Source organism: Heterodontus francisci, chromosome 11 (assembly GCF_036365525.1).
Source record: "Heterodontus francisci isolate sHetFra1 chromosome 11, sHetFra1.hap1, whole genome shotgun sequence".
NCBI lineage: Eukaryota > Metazoa > Chordata > Chondrichthyes > Heterodontiformes > Heterodontidae > Heterodontus > Heterodontus francisci.
The window spans coordinates 106,031,675-106,050,320 of record NC_090381.1 but is presented as its reverse complement, the minus strand read 5'-3'; the positions used below and the strand labels follow the sequence as shown (position 1 = coordinate 106,050,320).

The following is an 18,646-nucleotide window of genomic DNA, read 5'->3' as shown; positions in this document are numbered from 1 at the left end:
CACTGGTAAAGATGTCATCTTTCAGATGAGAAGTTAAACCAAGGCCCCGACTGCCCTTTCATGTAGACATAAAAGATTCCATGGTGCTATTTTGAGGAAGATTAGGGCAGTTATCCCTGGTGTCCTGGCCAATATTTATTCTTCAATCAACATCACTAAAACAGATTATTATATTATCACATTGGTGTTTGTGGGAGCTTGCTGTGTGCAAATTGGCTGCTGCATTTCCTACATTATAATAGTGACTACACTTCAATAGCACTTATTTGGCTGGAAAGTGCTTTACAACATCCTATAGTCATGAACAGCACTATATAAATGAAAGTCTTTCTTTTAAAACATCCCAAGGCATTTCACAGGAGCATTATCAGACAAAATTTGATACCAAACCTCATAAAAAGCTATTAGAACTGGCGACTATTAGCTTGGTCAAAGAGGTAGGCTGTAAGGAGCAAACTGAAGGGAGGAGTGAGAGATAGACAGAAAAAGAGGAATTCCAGAGCTTAGGGCCTAGGCAGTTGAAGGCTCAGCCGCCGATAGTGGAGCAAAGGAAATTGGGAAGGCACAAGAGGCCAGAATTGGAGGAGTGTGGAGATCCTGGAGAGTCGTTGGATTGGAGGAGGTTGCAGAGACAGGGAGGGGTGAGGTAACAGACGGAGTTAAATATGAGAATTTTAAAATCAAGGCGCTGCCATTTTGGGAGCTAATGTGCATCGGCAAGCACAGGGATCGTGTTGAGCAGGATTTGGAGTGAGCTCAAATGTGGGCAGCAGAGTTTTGGATGAGGTAACGTTTGCAGAGGGTGGTAGGCCAGCTAGGAGAGCACTGAAAATAGTCACATCTGGAGGGAGCAAAGGCATTATACAGCTTTAGCATTTTTGAGGAGCCATACTTCCTTCACACCAACATTAACCTTGCTATGCAATTGCAAACCAGAAATCTAATAGGGAATTCAGGATTAAGCAACTAACTGGAAGAGGAGGTGCCACTTACATTGCCATCCTCAACGATGGTGGAGCCCAGCACGTCAGTACAAATGACAAGGCTGAAGCATTTGCAACCATCTTCAGCCAGAAGTACAAAGTGGATGATCCATCTCGGCCTCCGCCTGAGGTCTCCAGCATCACAGATGCCAAGAAATGGCTGAAGGCACCGGATACTGCAAAGGCTATGGGCCCTGACAACATTTCGGCAATAGTGCTGAAGACCTGTGCTCCAGAACTAGCAGCGTTCCAGTCCAGCTATGACACTGGCATCTACCCAGCAATGTGGAAAATTGCCCAGGTATGCCCCGTCCACAAAAAGCAGGATAAATCCCATCTGGTCAATTACCACCCCATCAGTCTAATTTCAATCATCAGCAAAGTGATGGATGATGTCTTTGACACTGCTATCAAGTGGCACTTACTCAGCAATAACCTGCTCAATAATGCTCAGTTTGGGTTTCGCCAGGGCCACTCAGCTCCAGACCTCATTCCAGCCTTGGTCCAAACATAAACAAAAGAGTTGTATTCTAGAGATGAGGTGAGAGTAACTGCCCTTGATATCGAGGCAGCATTTGACCAAGTGTGGCATCAAGGAACCCTAGCAACATTGAAGTCAATGGGAATCAGGGGGAAGCCACTACTCTGGGTGGCACAGTGGTTAGCACAGCAGCCTCACAGCTCCAGCGACCTGGGTTCGGTTCTGAGTACTGTCTGTGTGGAGTTTGCAAGTTCTCCCTGTGACCGTGTGGGTTTCTGCCGGGTGCTCCGGTTTCCTCCCACAGCCAAAGACTTGCAGGTTGATAGGTAAATTGGCCATTGTAAATTGCCCCTAGTGTAGGTAGGTGGTAGGAGAATGGTGGGGATGTGCTAGGGAATATGGGATTAATGTAGGATTAGTATAAATGGGTGGTTGTTGGTCGGCACAGACTTGGTGGGCCGAAGGGCCTGTTTTAGTGCTGTATCTCTCTGTATCTGGTTGAAGTCATACCAAGCACAAAGGAAGATAGTTGTGGTTGTTGGCAGGCAATCATCTGAGCTCCAGGACATCACTGCAGGAGTTCCTCAGGGTAGTGTCCTCGGCACAGCCATTGCTTCATCAATGACCTTCCTTCCAACATAAGGTCAGAACTGGGGATGTTCACTGATGATTGCACAGCGTTCAACACCGTTTGCAACTTCTCAGATATTGAAACAGTCCATGTAGGAATGTAGCAAGACCCGGACAATATCCAGGCTTGGGCTGATAAGTGACAAGTAACATCTGTGGCACACCTGTGGCCAGGCGATGACCATCTTCAACAAGGGAGAATCTAACAATCTCCGCTTGACATTCAACAGCATTACCATCGCTGATTTCACCACTATCAACATCTTGGGGGCTACCATTGATCAGAAACTTAACTGGACCAGCCATATAAATACTGTGGCTACAAGAGCAGGTCAGAGGCTGGGAATTCTGCAGCGAGTAACCCACCTCCTGACACCGCAAAGCCTGTCCACCATCTACAAGGCACAAGTCAGGAGTGTGATGGAATACTCTCCACTTGCCTGGATCAGTGCGGCTCCAACAACACTCAAGAAGCTCGACACCATCCAGGACAAAGCAACCCACTTGATTGGCACCCCATCCAGCACCTTCAACATTAATTCCCTCTACTACAGTTGCAGCAGTGTGTACCATCTACAAGAATCACTGCAGTAACTTGCCACGGCTCCTTCGACAGCACCTTCCAAACCCACAACCCCTACCACCTAGAAGAAAAAGGGCAGCAGACGCATGAGAATACCACAATCTGCAAGTTCCCCTCCAAGCCTCACACCATCCTGATTTGGAACTATATCGCCATTCCTTCACTGCTGCTGAGTCAAATCCTGCAACTCCCTCCTCACCAGTACTGTGGGTGTACCTACACCACATGAACTGCAATGGTTCAAGAAGGCAGCTCACCACCACCTTCTCAAGGGCAATTAGGGATGGGCAACAAATGCTGGTCTTGCCAGTGACGCTCACATCCTATGAATGAATAAAAAAAGAGAAACTTCTTTATCCAGAGATTGATAAGAATGTGGATCTCACTACCACAGGGAGCAGTTGAGGTAAATAGCATAGATGCATGTAAGTGCAAACTAGAAAAGCACACAAGGGAGAATGGAGTAGAAAGGAATGCTGACAGGGTGAGATGAAGAAGGGTAGGAAGCTTGTATGGAGCCTAAACACCGGCATGGATCTGTTCAATCAAATGGTCTGTTTCTGAGCAGTAAATCCATGTCAATCCTTTGTAAAGATGCAGAATCTTGATTCCATGAGCATGTCACCCAAATCAGAATTCTGTACGCATGAGTCTAGACAGGGACTGTCCGCAAATCATTCGATTACGAGGGTATCACAACTGGACCTATTCCTCTCCTCACTTTTACACTTGCCTACTTTCTGACAGGGATAACTGGTTCATGGTTAGGAGTAGGAATACAGGCTGATTTCTGCCCCCTCTTCAGGGAAGCTGGAATACCCCTATACCTATCTTGTCTGAGATCATCTACCTCAGTACAGACTGATGAACAAACCTAGGAATCTACTGGTCAGGAAGTTCCCTTCCAGACTGGGTGTGCTACAATTACCAATGGAGCTATTAAGGGAAGCTAGTTTTAGGCTCTTGAGCCTCCCTTTCTTAAGGGATCTCATTCCTCAAGCAGAAAGGGAAAAAGTCCACACATTATTTTTCCATGAAAATGGGAAAGGCAAAAAACATGACCACAACATTCACATGCCATGGCTTGATTTAGCACCATCAGTAAACTACCAGGATTTCTCATCCAGCTCTCACCCACTCCAACTTTCTATCCAGCATCATCCTGAACTTTCACACGTTTACCTTGGTCTCCTGCCAGCATCTTTGGCTGCTTCGTAACAGAACTCGATTTCTATGTGAAAATGGCTGCATGCAGTGACACTACCGACCAAGTTTTACCACAGGCTTCAGGACTCAGACGTCAGGGTGAAAAGCACCTTCTGAGCCTGCACTTTCCAGCAGCGGGACTGGCTCGGCGATTTTACCACATACTACCGCCTATTTAGCCACCTGCGGGCCTGCCATCTAATTAAGATTGGTGGGCGGGATCCTGATGCTGCAGGCCCAATCAGAGGGCTGGCAGCTCTAAAGCCTCAGCAGCATCATTGGGCAAGGTGGTCACTGCTGAGACAGGCAGGAGACCACCACGTGCCTCCAGGCAAGTAACTTAAAAATACAAAATCCAGGGGATGGAGAGTCAGAGGGGAAACCTCTCCGGGGGGGGGGGGGGGGAAAATCGCTGGGGCCGCTGAGATGCCTGTCCTGCCCAAGCCCCCTCTTTGGGCCATGGAGCAGGCAGCTGATCTGCCTTGCAGCCTTGCCACTGGGAAAATTTGCTGCTGTCGGGGCTGTGTCTGGGAGCACTGCTGGAAGTGACTGGGATTGATTTTACACTCATCATTTGTATTATATAACTATCCTCCACTCACTGCATTTTGCTGGAGAAATAATCAGGTTGTATTATGTAACTATCCTTCATTCATTGCATTTTGATGAAGAAATCACCCTGCTTTTATTAGGAGATGGTGCTGCAGCTTTTGGTCATCAGTTCTGTTTGCTGCAGTTCATAGAGGCTCTTTATAAATAGACTCTGTAGACTGCTGTAATGTGCCATTTAATCAGACCCTGAAGATTAAATAGACTTGGCTGTAAAATACAGTTAGCTGTAAGGTTTTTATTATTTGATCATGAGATGTGAATATCACTGCCAAGGCCAGCATTTATTGCCCACTCTAATTGCCCTTGGGACTCTGACCAGCGACAGTGAAGGAACGGCGATGTAGTTCCAAGTCAGGATGGTGTGTGGCTTGGAGGGGAACTTGAAGTTGTGGTGTTCCCATGTATCTGCTGCCCTTTGTCCTTCTAGGTGGTAGAGATCGCGGGTTTGGAAGGTGCTGTCGAAGAAGCCTCGGTGAGTTGCTGCAGTGCATCTTGTAGATGGTACACACTGCTGCAACTGTGCGTCGGTGGTGGAGGCAGTGAATGTTGAAGGTGGTGGAAGGGGTGCCAATCAAGTGGGCTGCTTTGTCTTGGTTGGTGTCAAGCTTCTTGAGTGTTGTTGGAGCTACACTCATCCAGGCAAGTGGAGAGTATTCCATCACACTCCTGACTTGTGCCTTGCAGAAGGTGTACAGGCTCTGGGGAGTCAGGAGGTGAGTTATTTGTCGCAGAATTCCCAGCCTCTGACCTGCTCTTGTAGCCACAATATTTATATGACTGTTCCAGTTAAGTTTTTGATCAGTGGAAACCCCCAGAATGTTGATGGTCCTGCCTTAAATCCCATTCCACCTCCAGTGCAACTCACTGGCTGACACAGTGGTGTCTATAGAGGCTCTGTATGAAAAGATCCACAATAGTGTGAAATAAGAGCAGATCCCAGTGGACACAACTATAGGCACTCTGGACAGGAGGACAGGAACTTTCATTCCCATCTTTCTTGGGCACCTTGGATAACTAGAGAAATATATGACACTCTTGCAGATGGATAAAATGTTATATCTCAGAATAACTTAACCTGCCACCATGAGTGTGACATATTTGGATCCAAGTGGTTGCCCTCCCTCTGTTTGAGCTAACCTGTTTTAGTGCATGTATGTACATGTGCTGTAGTCTAGGTTCTGTTTCTTTCCTGGACAGGCACCAACATTGCATAACTGACGGTGGACAATTTCCTAAATGTCAACTGTTATTTAGTGCCTGCATTCTAAAATATAAGGATGTAAGAAAGAGTAGCTGGAGTAGGCCATTGGGCCCTTCAAGCCTGTTCCAGCATCCAATAAGATCCTGGCTGAAGGTCTACCTCAACTCCACCTTCCTGCACAATCGCCATATCGCTTAATTCCCTTAGACATGTGTCTTTAATAAATGTCTGAGCATCCACAGCCCTCTGGGGTACAGAATTCCAAAGGTCACAGCCCTCTGAGTGAAGAAGTGACTTTAAGTAAGTTCACCCCTCTTTCTCTCTCCGTTCCCCCTCTCTCTCTCCGTTCCCCCTCTCTCTTTTCCCCCACTCTCTCTCTTTGTTACCGCCCCCCGCCCTCTCTCTGACAGTTGCACTGAGTAACACTGAGCTTCTTCGTAGGTTGAAAATGGTTCAAATGTACCATTTTAGATCTAGTAATGTGTAATGAGGTAGGATTCATAAGAGATATCGTAGTTAAGGATCCTCTAGGGGGTAGCAATCACAACATGAGAGAATTTCAAATTCAGTTTGAGGGCGAGCAACCTGGGTCTCAAACCAGTGTCCTCAACTTATACAAGAGCAATTACGGAGGTATGAAGAAAGAGTTGTCTAAAGCAGTCTGGGAAAACAGACTAAGGGGAAGGTCAGTGGATGAGCAGTGGCAGACATTTAAGCAGATATTTCATAACACTCAGCAAAAATTTATCCCGGTCAAAAAGAAGGACTCGATGAGAAGGATGAACCACCAGTGGTTAACAAAGGCGGTCAAGGAGAGTAACCAATCAAAAACTAAGGCATACAAGTGGCGAAAACTAACGGTAGGCCAGAGAATTGGGAATTTTTTTAGGAACCAGCAGCAGATGACTAAAAAGCTAATAAAGAGGGAGAAAATTGATTATGAAAGTAAATTGGCAAGAAATATAAAAGCAAACAGCAAGAGCTTCTACGGGTATATAAAAAGAAAGAGAGTAGCTAAAGTGAGCCTGGAGGATGCGACTGGAGAATTGATAACGGGGAACAGGGAAATGGCAGATAATTTAAACCAATATTTTGCATCAGTCTTCACGGTGGAGGACACTATAAACATCCCACAGATATCAAATAAGCAAGGAGCTAATGGGAGAAAGATCTTGTAACAGTCTCTATCGCGAGGGACAAAGTATTTGACAAACTAATGGGACTAAAGGCAGACAAGTCGCCAGGACCTGATGGCCTACATCCAAGGGTTTTAAAGGAAGTGGCTGCAGAGATAGTGGAGGCATTGGTTGAAATATTTCAGAACTCACTGGATTCCGTGAGGGTCCCAGCAGATTGGAAAAACGCTAATGTGATGCCCCTGTTCAAGAAGAGAGGGAGACAAAAAGCAGGAAACTATAGGCCAGTCAGCCTAACATCGGTCGTTGGGAAAATGCTAGAGTCCATTATTTAGGAAGAAATAGCAGGACATTTAGAAAAGCTAAACGCAATCAAACAAAGTCAACATGGTTTTGTGAAAGGGAAATCGTGTTTGACAAATTTGCTAGAGTTCTTTGAGGATATAACAAGCAGAGTTGATAAAGGGGAACCAGTAGATGTAGTGTATTTGGATTTCCAGAAGGCGTTTGATAAGGTGCCACATAAAAGATTATTGCACAAGATAGGAGCTTACGGTATTGTGGGTAATGTATCAGCATGGATTGAGGATTGGTTAACTCACAGAAGACAGAGAGTCGGGATTAATGGGTCTTTTTCATGGAAAGATGTAACTAGTGGAGTGCCACAAGGATCAATCCTAGGGCCTCAATTATTTACTATCTATATTAATGACTTGAAGGAGGGGGCAGAGTGTAATATATCCAAATTTGCTGATGATACAAAAATAGGTGGGAGGGCATGTTGTGATGAGGACATAAGGAATCTGCAAGGGGATATAGATAGGTTGAGTGAGTGGGCAAAAACTTGGCAGATGAAGTTTAATGAAGTGTGAGGTCATGCACTTTGGTAGAAAGAATCAAAAGGCAGACTATTATTTAAATGGTCAGACACTCCAAAAAAGTGCAGCACAGTGCGATCTGGGTGTTCTTTGCAAGAAACACAATAGGTTAGCATGCAGGTGCAGAAAGTAATTAAGAAGGCAAATGGAATTTTGGCCTTGATTGCTAAGGGGTTGGAGTTTAAAAATAAGGAAGTCTTGTTACAACTGTATAGGGTGTTATTCATTCATGGGATGTGGGCATCGCTGGCCAGGCCAGCATTTATTGCCCATCCCTAATTGCCCTTGAGAAGGTGGTGGTGAGCTGCCTGTTTGAACTGCTGCAGTCCATGTGAGGTAGGTACACCCACAGTGCTGTTAGGAAGGGAATTCCAGGATTTTGACCCAGCGACAGGGAAGAAACGGCGATATAGTTCCAATTCAGGGTGGTGTGTGACTTGGAGGCGAACTTGCAGGTGGTGGTGTTCCCATGCATTTGCTGCCCTTGTCCTTCTAGTTGGTAGAGGTTGTGGGCTTGGAAAGTGCTGTCTGAGGAGCTTGGTGCATTTCTGCAGTGCATCTTGTAGATGGTGCACACTGCTGCCACTGTGCGTCGGTGATGGAGGGAGTGAATGTGTGTGGATGGGGTGCCAATCAAGCAGGCTGCTTTGTCCTGGATGGTGTCGAGCTTCTTGAGTGTTGTTGGAGCTGCACCTATCCAGGCAAGTGGAGAGTATTCCATCACACTCCTGACTTGTGCCTTGTAGATGGTGGACAGGCTTTGGGGAGTCAGGAGGTGAGTTACTCGCCTCAGGATTCCTAGCCTCTGACCTGTTCTTGTAGCCACAGTATTTATATGGTTACTCCAGTTCAGTTTATGGTCAATGGTAACCCCTAGGATGTTGGTAGTACTGTTGATTGGAGTACTGTGTACAGTTTTGGTCCCCGTATTTAAGAAAGGATATATTGGCATTGGAGGATCACTAGGCTGATTCCCAGGATGAAAGGGTTGACTTATCAAGAATGGCTAAACAGGTTCGGCCTTTATTCATTAGAGTTGAGTAGAGTGAGGGGTGATCTTATTGAAACGTATCAGAATCTGAGGGGGCTTGACAGGGTAGATGTTGAGAAGAAGTTTCCACTAGTGGGGGAATCTCGAACTAGGGGACATAGTTACAGAATAAAGGGACACTCATTTCAAACTGAGATGCGAAGGAATTTCTTCTCTCAGAGGGTAGTGAATGTCTGGAATTCTCTACCCCAGAGAGTTGTGGAGGCTAGATCACTGAAAATATTTAAAGAGGAGGTAGATAGATTTTTGAAATATCGGGGGAGTTGAGGGTAATGAGGAGCTGGCACGAAAGAGGAGTTGTGGTCTGGGACAGATCAGCCATGATCTTATTGAATGGCGGGGCAGGCTTGAGGGGCCGAATGGCCTACTCCTGCTCCTATTTCTTATGTTCTTATGAGCACAAGTGCCAGCATAGACTTGTTGGGCCGAATGGCCTGTTCCTGTGCTGTAGAGTCCATGTTACTAAATAAAAGGGGATTTTGTTCCAACAGTTTAACAAAACAATTACTGAACTGTACCAGCCTTGGTTCACTTGCCCTCGTGTTAACAAACAGTCCTCTTCCTTATAAATGGTGCCAAGATGAAATGGTATTCCGATCTTGTGACTTCATGGTATCTGTGGCCCATGCAAATGAATGTGTGGGGTCACTGAATAATTAAACATGGTTGTAGAGCTTTTAGCTAACTTGTATAAACGGAGTCATGACGTAAGTACTTGTATTTATATTGCGCCTTTCATGACATAAGGACTTACGTAAAGCATTTACAACCAAGTAATCACCTTTGAAGCATAGTCACAGAATCATAGAAGTATATAGCACAGAAGGAGGCCATTCAGCCCATCATGCTTGTATCAACTCCTTGCTCTTTCCCCCATAGTCCTGCAATCCTCTCTCCTTCAAGTATCTATCCATTTCCCTTTTGAAATTCACTATTGAGTTTGTATAAAAAATGTTTCCTCATGTTACCTCTTGTTTTTATTTTGCCAATTGCCTTATAATCGGTGTCCTCTGGTTAACAAAGTGATTCATGATTTTGAACGCTTTTATCACATCTCTTCTCAACCTTCTCTGCTCTAAGGAGAAAAATTCCATCTTCTGCAGTCTTTCCACTTTTTTGAAGTCCCTAGTTCTATTCTAAATCTCCTCTGCATCCTAAGGCATTGGTATCCTTCTTAAAATGAGGTGTCCAGAATTGGATAATAAGCTCCAGCTGGGGTCTAGCCAGTCATCGGCAATGTTGAGCATAATGTGCTTGCTTTTGTACCACAGTCCCCATTTCCATTTTCTAATTAAGTACCTGCTCTGAGCTGTTGAAACTACCAGACTGAATACTACTGTCCAAAAAAGCGCTGTGAGTCCAGGTACAATTTTATAATGGTCACGGGACTGGGCTCAAGCCCCAGGGTTCAACTCCCATAATTCAAATGATCAGCCATTTTGTGGGTTATAGACCATCAATGATTCCGGATTAGTTCACTCATGTCTTTCAGGGATGATACCGTGCCATCCCTCCAGTCCCACACTACATGGTTGATTTGTGAAAGAAGCCTGGGAGTCTGCTGTAATGTGCCGTGGGGTAGACAACCCTCCAGGATTGCTCTGGAGTCTCCAGGAATTAAAGATTAATCGCTGGGACAGTGCTGCAAGAAAAACAAGTCATAGTGGCAATAAAAATTGTGGTTTTTTTTGTTTATTAGTGATAAATCGATCAGACATTGGATGATTCTTGACTGTTATTCAAACAGTCTTTTATCCTATCAGGTAATGAAGAGTCGAATCACTTTTCAATTGACAGTGGGAAGGCAGGAGGGCCAGGAGGGGTGACATGTTGGGTGAGCAATGGCAGGAGAGTGAGGGTTAGACAGTTGGAGCAAGAGGTCATGTGATGACCTCCAAGAATAAGTCCAACCCAAATTGGCAACTATGGGCGGCTGGGAGAGGGGGATAAGAATCCACCCCACCCCCACTGACACCCCAGCTTTTCTTAACAGCTGACTGACCTTTGCCTCCTGCAGGAATGACAAGTGTTGATTGCTGAACCTTTGTGGTGGCGTAGTGGTAATGTCACCTGAACTAGTAATCCAGAGACTTGAGCTAATGTCCTGGGGATTTGGGTTCAAATCCCACCACAGCAGCTGGTAGAATTTAAGTTCAATTGATTAATAAAAGTCTGGAGTTGAAAGCTAGTCTCAAAAATGGTGCTAGGAAACATAATTTGTTACAAAAACCAATCTCGTTCACTAATGTTCTTTAGGTAAGGACATCTGTTGTCCTTATTTGGTCGGGCCAGCATGTGACTCCACCCTCTGAAATGGCCCAGCAAGCCATTCAGTTGTTAAGGGCACTTAGGGATGGGCAACAAATGCTGGCCTTGCCACTGATGCCCACATCCCATGAAAAAAACATTACAGGGAGGACACCGCCTTCCCAGATTTTCCCTTTTATAATTCTTAGCTGTCTCGCAGGCAGTATGGCATTGAGTGAAGTTGAGGGAAAAGCTAAATGATCTCACGTTATCCTGTGGCAATAGCGTTTGTAGGGCTGGACAAACAAAGTGAAAAACTGCAATGATCCCAATATACAGGATACCTGACCTTGAGCCATAAACCACAACAACACACGCTGATATATTTCACTTCAGCTTCGCACCTAAAGCACTTGCAGTTGTTGCTAACATGATACACTCAACAACAACTTATATATACGTAGCACCTTTAATGTAATAAAACATCCCAAGGTGCTTCATAAAAATGACTTCCTGGTATCCTTTCAATGTAGTGATTCTTTTTAATTGAGTTCCCATACGCTGCCAAGTTCAATAACTTCTTTATGCCAGAGCCAACTCAGCAGATGTCACTGTTCAAATCATAGAATTGCACAGCGCAGAAAGAGGCCATTCAGCCCATTGTGCCTGTGCCTTTGAAACAGCTGCCCAATTAGTCCTACAAATAAAGCAGTATTTTTCTAATTAGTAGAAACTGTTTGACAAAGGAGCTTCAAGCATCAGCCATGGCTCTGTTTTTTGCCTCTGGGTTAAAGTCTCACTCCAGAGAGTTGAGTACATAATCTAGGCTGACACTTTGGTGCAATATGGAGGGAATGCTGCACTGCCGAGGTGCAATTGTTCAGACAAAGCATTAAACTGTGCCCCATCTGCCCTTGCAGAGGGATGTAAAAGATCTCATGGCAGTGTCTGAAGAAAAGCAGGAACTCGGTCCAGCATTTCATCCCTCATCCCTCAACCATCACCAACAAAACAAATAATCTACTTTCTGATGAAAGGTCATCGATCTCTCAGGCGGGCGTAAAATAGCCCGTGGTACTTTTTTGGAGAAAAGCAGGGTGTCCTGGCTGATATTTATCCCTCACTCAAAATCACAAAAACATATTTTCGGGTCATTATCACATTGTTATTTGTGGGAGCTTGCTGTGCACAAATAGGCTGCTGCGTTTCCTACATTACAACATTGGGTGTAAAGCGCTTTGAGATGTCCGGTGGTCATGAAAGGCGCTATATAAATGCTATATAAGTCTTTCTTTCTTTTCTGATACATTAACTATGTTTCTGTGAGTATTTCCAGCATTTTCTGGTTTTATTTCAGATTTCAAGCATCCGTACTGTTTAGCTTTTGAGATAATCTACTCAGTTATCCGTTCGCTGATTGTGGCCTTTTGCTGTGTAACAACTGGTTGCTGTGGTCATCGACATTTTAACAATGACTACACTTTAAAAAAATGAAGAATTTTGTTGGCTGTGAGTCACTTTGGAATATCCTGAGGAAATGACAGCCATTGTATAAATACAAGTTCTTATTTCTCAATGCAAATTCTTGTATTTAAATCAAAGGCTGCTCTGACAATGAGATTCCTTCCCAGAGGGAACTGCCAGTGGACGTTCTGAGATGCCAAACAAATGAAGAACCTTTTCAAGTAAGGATTAAACTTTAGTATTAGTGGCTCAGTGGTAGCCCTGTCCACTTGGAGTTCAAGCCTTACTTCTGACGTGCACACCTAATCTATGCTGCAGTGTTGGAGTTGCTGCCTTTCTGAGGAGACATTAAACCGAGCTCCCGCCTGCCTGTTCGGTTAGAATGTAAAAGACCTCATGGCATTTTCTGGAAGAATGGAGAATTCTCCTTAGCGCCCTTCTCAACATTCTACCCTCAAGCAACAGCACATTAAACTGATGAACTGATCATTCAATAGACTGCAGTTTGTGGGACCTTGCTGGGCACAAATTGGCTGCCATATTTCCCTCTACAAGAATGAGTGAACTTCAAAAGTATAAGTGCATGATGCAATGATTAATCATACCAATCAATCTCCATCAATGAGTCTACAACAGAGCCAGACATGAGGTGAGGAAAACCTCAGTGGTGAAGAGTTTTGGGAACCTTAGATCCAAAGTCACTTAATTCTCCCAGGTCGGTTACACTCACCACAATTCATGTCTCAAATTATTCATATGCTGGATCCCACAATGTTATTTTCTGAAAGAAATCTGTCTAATTTATACCTGAATGTTGGGTGCTGACAGTGCGGGCACTCCACCAGTACTGGACTGGTGTGTCAATCTTTGAGTTTTGTGCTTAAGTTCTGGAGTGGTACTTGTAACCGAGAGTTTATATCAGTGTCAGCATAATTTGCTCCAGTATGAAAATGAGTCACAGGATCAGCTTGGCTTCGTTCATAGCTGTCTTACTCTGAAACCAGAAAGTCATGGGTTCAGGCCCCACTGCAGACTCAAGCATATAAGCCAGGCTGAAACTCCTGGTGTAGTTCTGAGGGAATGCTGTACTGTCAGAGTTTCCATCTCTCAGATGAGATATTAAATTGAGGCCCCGTCTCAGGTGGGCGTAAAAGATTGCATGTCCTGGCCAATACTTATCCCTCAAACAACATCACATTGCTGTTTGTGTGACCTTTCTATGTGCAATATGGCATCCTGCATTATAACAGTGACTATACAGCTGAAAGTACCTCATTGTTTGTAAAGTGCTTTGGGACGTCTTGGAGTCATTAAAAACGCTACAGAAATACAAGATTTTCTTTCTTCTTTTCTCTGGCAGAATGCAGTGAGATTTGTCTGACAATTATTTAAAATTACGACTAATCATTGTTAGGTTAAACAGTTGACAGGGCAAAGTTGCAGTGTGTCTATTGAAGAGTGTCTATTTCAGTGTCAGGAATAAGGGTGATGAACTTAGAGCATGGATCAGTACTTGGAGCTACGATGTTGTGGCCATTATGGAGACTTGTATATCACAGGGGCAGGAATGGATGTTGGATGTTCTGGGGTTTAGACGTTTCAAAAGGAATAGGGAGGGAGGTAAAAGAGGTGGGGGAGTGGCATTGTTAATCAGGGATAGTATCACAGCTGCAGAAAGGGAGGTCGTCGAGGAGGGTTTGTCTACTGAGTCATTATGGGTGGAAGTCAGAAACAGGAAAGGAGCAGTCACTTTATTGGGAGTTTTCTATAGACCTCCCAATAGCAACAGAGACACGGAGGAACAGATTGGGAGGCAGATTTTGGAAAGGTGCAGAAGTAACAGGGTTGTTGTCATGGGTGACTTCAACTCCCCTAATATTGATTGGAACCTCCTTAGTGCAAATAGTTTGGATGGAGCAGTTTTTGTCAGGTGTGTCCAGGAAGGTTTCATGACTCAATATGTAGATAGGCCGACTAGAGGGGAGGCTATTTTGGATTTGGTGCTTGGCAACGAACCAGGCCAGGTGGCAGATCTCTTGGTGGGAGAGCATTTCGGTGATAGTGATCACAACTCCCTGACCTTTACTATAGTCATGGAGAGGGACAGGAGCAGACGGGATGGGAAAATATTTAATTGGGGGAGGGGAAATTACAATGCTATTAGGCAGGAACTGGGGAGCATAAATTGGGAACAGATGTTCTCAGGGAAATGCACGACAGAAATGTGGAGGTTGTTTAGGGAGCACTTGCTGCGACTGCTGGATAGGTTTGTCCCGATGAGGCAAGGAAGGGATGGTAGGGTGAAGGAACCTTGGATGACAAGAGATGTGGAACAGCTAGTCATGAGGAAGAAGGAAGCTTACTTAAGGTTGAGGAAGCAAGGATCAGACAGGGCTCTAGAGGGTTACAAGGTAGCCAGGAAGGAACTGAAGAATGGACTTAGGAGAGCTTGAAGGGGACATGAAAAAGTCTTGGCGGGTAGGATTAAGGAAAATCCCAAGGCATTCTACACTTATGTGAGGAACAAGAGGATGGCCAGAGTGAGGGTAGGGCCGATCAGGGATAGTGGAGGGAACTTGTGCCTGGAGTCGGAGGAGGTAGGGGAGGTCCTAAATGAATACTTTGCTTCAGTATTCACTAGTGAGAGGGACCTTGTCGTTTGTGAGGACAGCGTGAAACTGGCTGATATGCTCGAACAGGTTGATGTTAAGAGGAAGGATGTGCTGGAAATTTTGAAAGACATGAGGACAGATAAGTCCCCGGGGCCAGACGGGATATACCCAAAGATATTACGGGAAGCGAGGGAAGAGATTGCTGCGCCTTTGGCAATGATCTTAGCGTCCTCACTGTCCACTGGAGTAGTACCAGATGATTGGAGGGTGGCAAATGTTATTCCCTTGTTCAAGAAAGGGAATAGGGATAACCCTGGGAATTATAGACCAGTCAGTCTTACGTCGGTAGTGGGCAAATTATTGGAGAGGATTCTGAGAGACAGGATTTATGATTATTTGGAAAAGCATAGTTTGATTAGAGACAGTCAGCATGGCTTTGTGAGGGGCAGGTCATGCCTCACAAGCCTTATTGAATTCTTTGAAGATGTGACAAAACACGTTGATGAAGGAAGAGCAGTGGATGTGGTGTATATGGATTTTAGCAAGGTTCCCCATGGTAGGCTCATTCAGAAAGTAAGGAGGCATGGGATACAGGGAAAGTTGGCTGTCTGGTTACAGAATTGGCTGGCCCATAGAAGACAGAGGGTGGTAGTAGATGGAAAATATTCAGCCTGGAGCTCGGTGACCAGCAGTGTTCTGGGACCTCTGCTCTTTGTGATTTTTATAAATGACTTGGATGAGGAAGTGGAAGGCTGGGTTAGCAAGTTTGCCGATGACACAAAGGTTGCTGGAGTTGTGGATAGTGTGGAAGGTCGAATTTGAATGCGGAATACAGGCTTAAAGACAGGATTCTTGGTAGTGTGGAGGAACAAATGGATCTTGGGGTCCATGTCCATAGATCGCTCAAAGTTGCCACCCAAGTTGATAGGGTTGTTAAGAAGGTTATTGGTGTGTTGGCTTTCATTAACAGGGGGATTGAGTTTAAGAGCTGCGAGGTTATGCTGCAGCTCTATAAAGCCCTGGTTAGACCACACTTGGAATATTGTGTTCAGTTCTGGTCACCTCATTATAGGAAGGATGTGGAAGCTTTAGAGAGGGTGCAGAGGAGATTTACCAGGATGCTGCCTGGACTGGAGGGCATGTCTTATGAAGAAAGGTTGAGGGAGCTAGGGCTTTTCTCATTGGAGCGAAGAAGGATGACAGGTGACTTGATAGAGGGGTACAAGATGATGAGAGGCATAGATAGAGTGGGTAGCCAGAGACTTTTTCCCAGGGTGGAAAGGGCTATCACCAGGGAGCATAATTTTAAGGTGATTGGAGGAAGGTTTCGGGGAGATGTCAGAGGTAGGTTCTTTACACAGAGAGTGGTGGGTGCGTGGAATGCACTGCCAGCGGTGTTAGTAGAAGCAGATACATTAGGGACATTTAAGCGACTCTTGGATAGGTACATGGATGATAGTAGAATGAAGGGTATGTAGGTAGTTTGATCCTAGAGTAGGTTAAAGGTTCGGCACAACATCGTGGGCCGAAGGGCCTGTACTGTGCTGTACTGTTCTATGTTCTATATGTGCAAATGGAATCAGATCACAGAATCACCAAATTGGTATAGCGCAGAAAGAGGCCATTTGGCCCATTGTGTCTGCACTGGCTCTCCTAATGAGCATTTCACCTAATGCCATTCGCACGCCTTCTCCCTGTAATCCTGCACATTCTTGCTTTTCAGATACAAAGTGATTCTTGACAACGCTGGCCGCCTCTGACGTCATCAGGCTGCGTGGCGGTGTGCAGATGCGTAGACGGGCTCCTGCTCTCTGCGCATACGCTGTGTTCCGGCTTGCCAGGACTGATTAGCGCATGCGGCGATGACGTCATTGCGTGACGTGTGCATCTTCGGGCAATGCGCCTGGTCGGCCTCTGCGCATGTGCTTTACGCAACGCCAACGGGTATTCACCCATGCGTCAAGCTTCGGCTCGAGTTTCTGAAAGTGGAAGGAGGAGAGGTTTCGTCGGGCATTTTCTCGCATTTTATTGCAATTATTTAGTCGTTTTGGAGATTTCAGTCTGCTTCATTTTTATTAGAAAGAGGAGATTGCTCCAAGGTAAGTTGCTCTGAAAACATTTCCATTGTCTGGGGCACTGCATGTGCTCCAGTCCACTGCACTGCATTAAAATCCTTTCCATTGTCTGGGGCTGTGTGCAGGCAGTACATGTGCTGCAGTCCAGCGAACAGCTTTCCATCTCAACGGTCACTTTCATTTCTGTAAAGTTTCAATGGAGTGCATTCTGTATTTCTTATCTCAGGTTTCCCGTGTCATCCCTTAATAGCCTTCCTGAACTGCAAACGTCAATGATGGCGACTTCAGTAGATTCCACAGAGCAGTTCCTTGCCACCTTCACAACCCAGGAGTTCGAGAGTTATGACGACTTCAGCAGTAAACTGGAGATGTTTCAACAGGTAACATGGTCTGCAGGCACATCCTGTGATGTGCCTTGTAATGTTTTACTGTGTTAACAATGCTGTTTGAATGCGATTTGCTGTTGTGCTTACAGGGAACGGGGAGTCGATTTAAAAAAGTGAGCACCCCTACGCTTGAGAGGGAGAACAAGAGACGGCGAATCGATATTCCCATCCACTTTAAGTATGCCTCAGTGAGGCTGTGCTGTGTACGCTATGGGCAGCCACGCGTCCGTTCTACTGGGGTGAGATGGAGTCACGTCACGTGCCACAGTCCATGGATCATGAACGTTTCACCCCCTGGCCTAAAGAACTGATGGGGGAAGGTGGGAGGGTGGGGCTGTAGTGGGAGGGAGTTAAATTCAGAAGCTCCTGAAGAGAGGGATGCAAAAGGCAGGGACCAGACAGTTGCAATGCCTGAAGTACAGTTGAGAAGTAGGGGAGAAAGCGGCTGGATGGGGGATCTGCAGCTGGAGGGAACGGCTGGAAGCAAGAGGCCGTAGAGAGCTACGGGGAGCGAGCGGCCGAAGACCTTGGTGTCACCAGGTGCGGGGACCGGCCGGTACGTCTTTTGCTGTTGCGTTTATGGCGCATGCGCAGAAAAACACACTCCTCCTCCACACCCCCCCTCTGTCCGGCTGCTCCGCTCCCCCCCCCTTCACCCTCCTGCTGCTCTCTCCGGCTGCTCCGCTTCCCCCCCGCCGTACCCTCCTGCTGCTCTCTCCGGCCGCTCCGCTTCCCACCCCCCCTCGCTGCTCTCTCGTTCGCTCTCTCACTCCGCCATTGTGTGCTACCATGTGTTTGTTAGGTTGCCACTGTGTGATTATTTGAGCAGCGCCATCTTTAGTCCTGGCAGCTGCCTAAAGTCGCAGACTGTAACGTTTTAGTGGCACAGGCTGCATTTGCGCCTGTGCCACAGTAGCGCCACCTACCGGTAGCGTTGTCAGCAAATGCAGCCTTTCAGATAACAGTCTAATTCCCTTTTGAATGCCTCGATTGAACCTGCCTCCAACACACTCTCAGGCAGTGCATTCCAGATCCGACCACACGCTGCGTGAAGATATTTTTCCTCATATCGCTTTTGCTTCTTTTGCCAATCAATTTAAA

General features: G+C 45.8%; 1 protein-coding gene across 3 annotated transcripts in view; it reads right to left on the bottom strand.

The window, feature by feature from the left end:
- Positions 1 to 18,646, bottom strand: part of p2ry1 (purinergic receptor P2Y1) — a 42,309-nt gene that overhangs the window by 13,536 nt on the left and 10,127 nt on the right. The window lies entirely within an intron of this gene.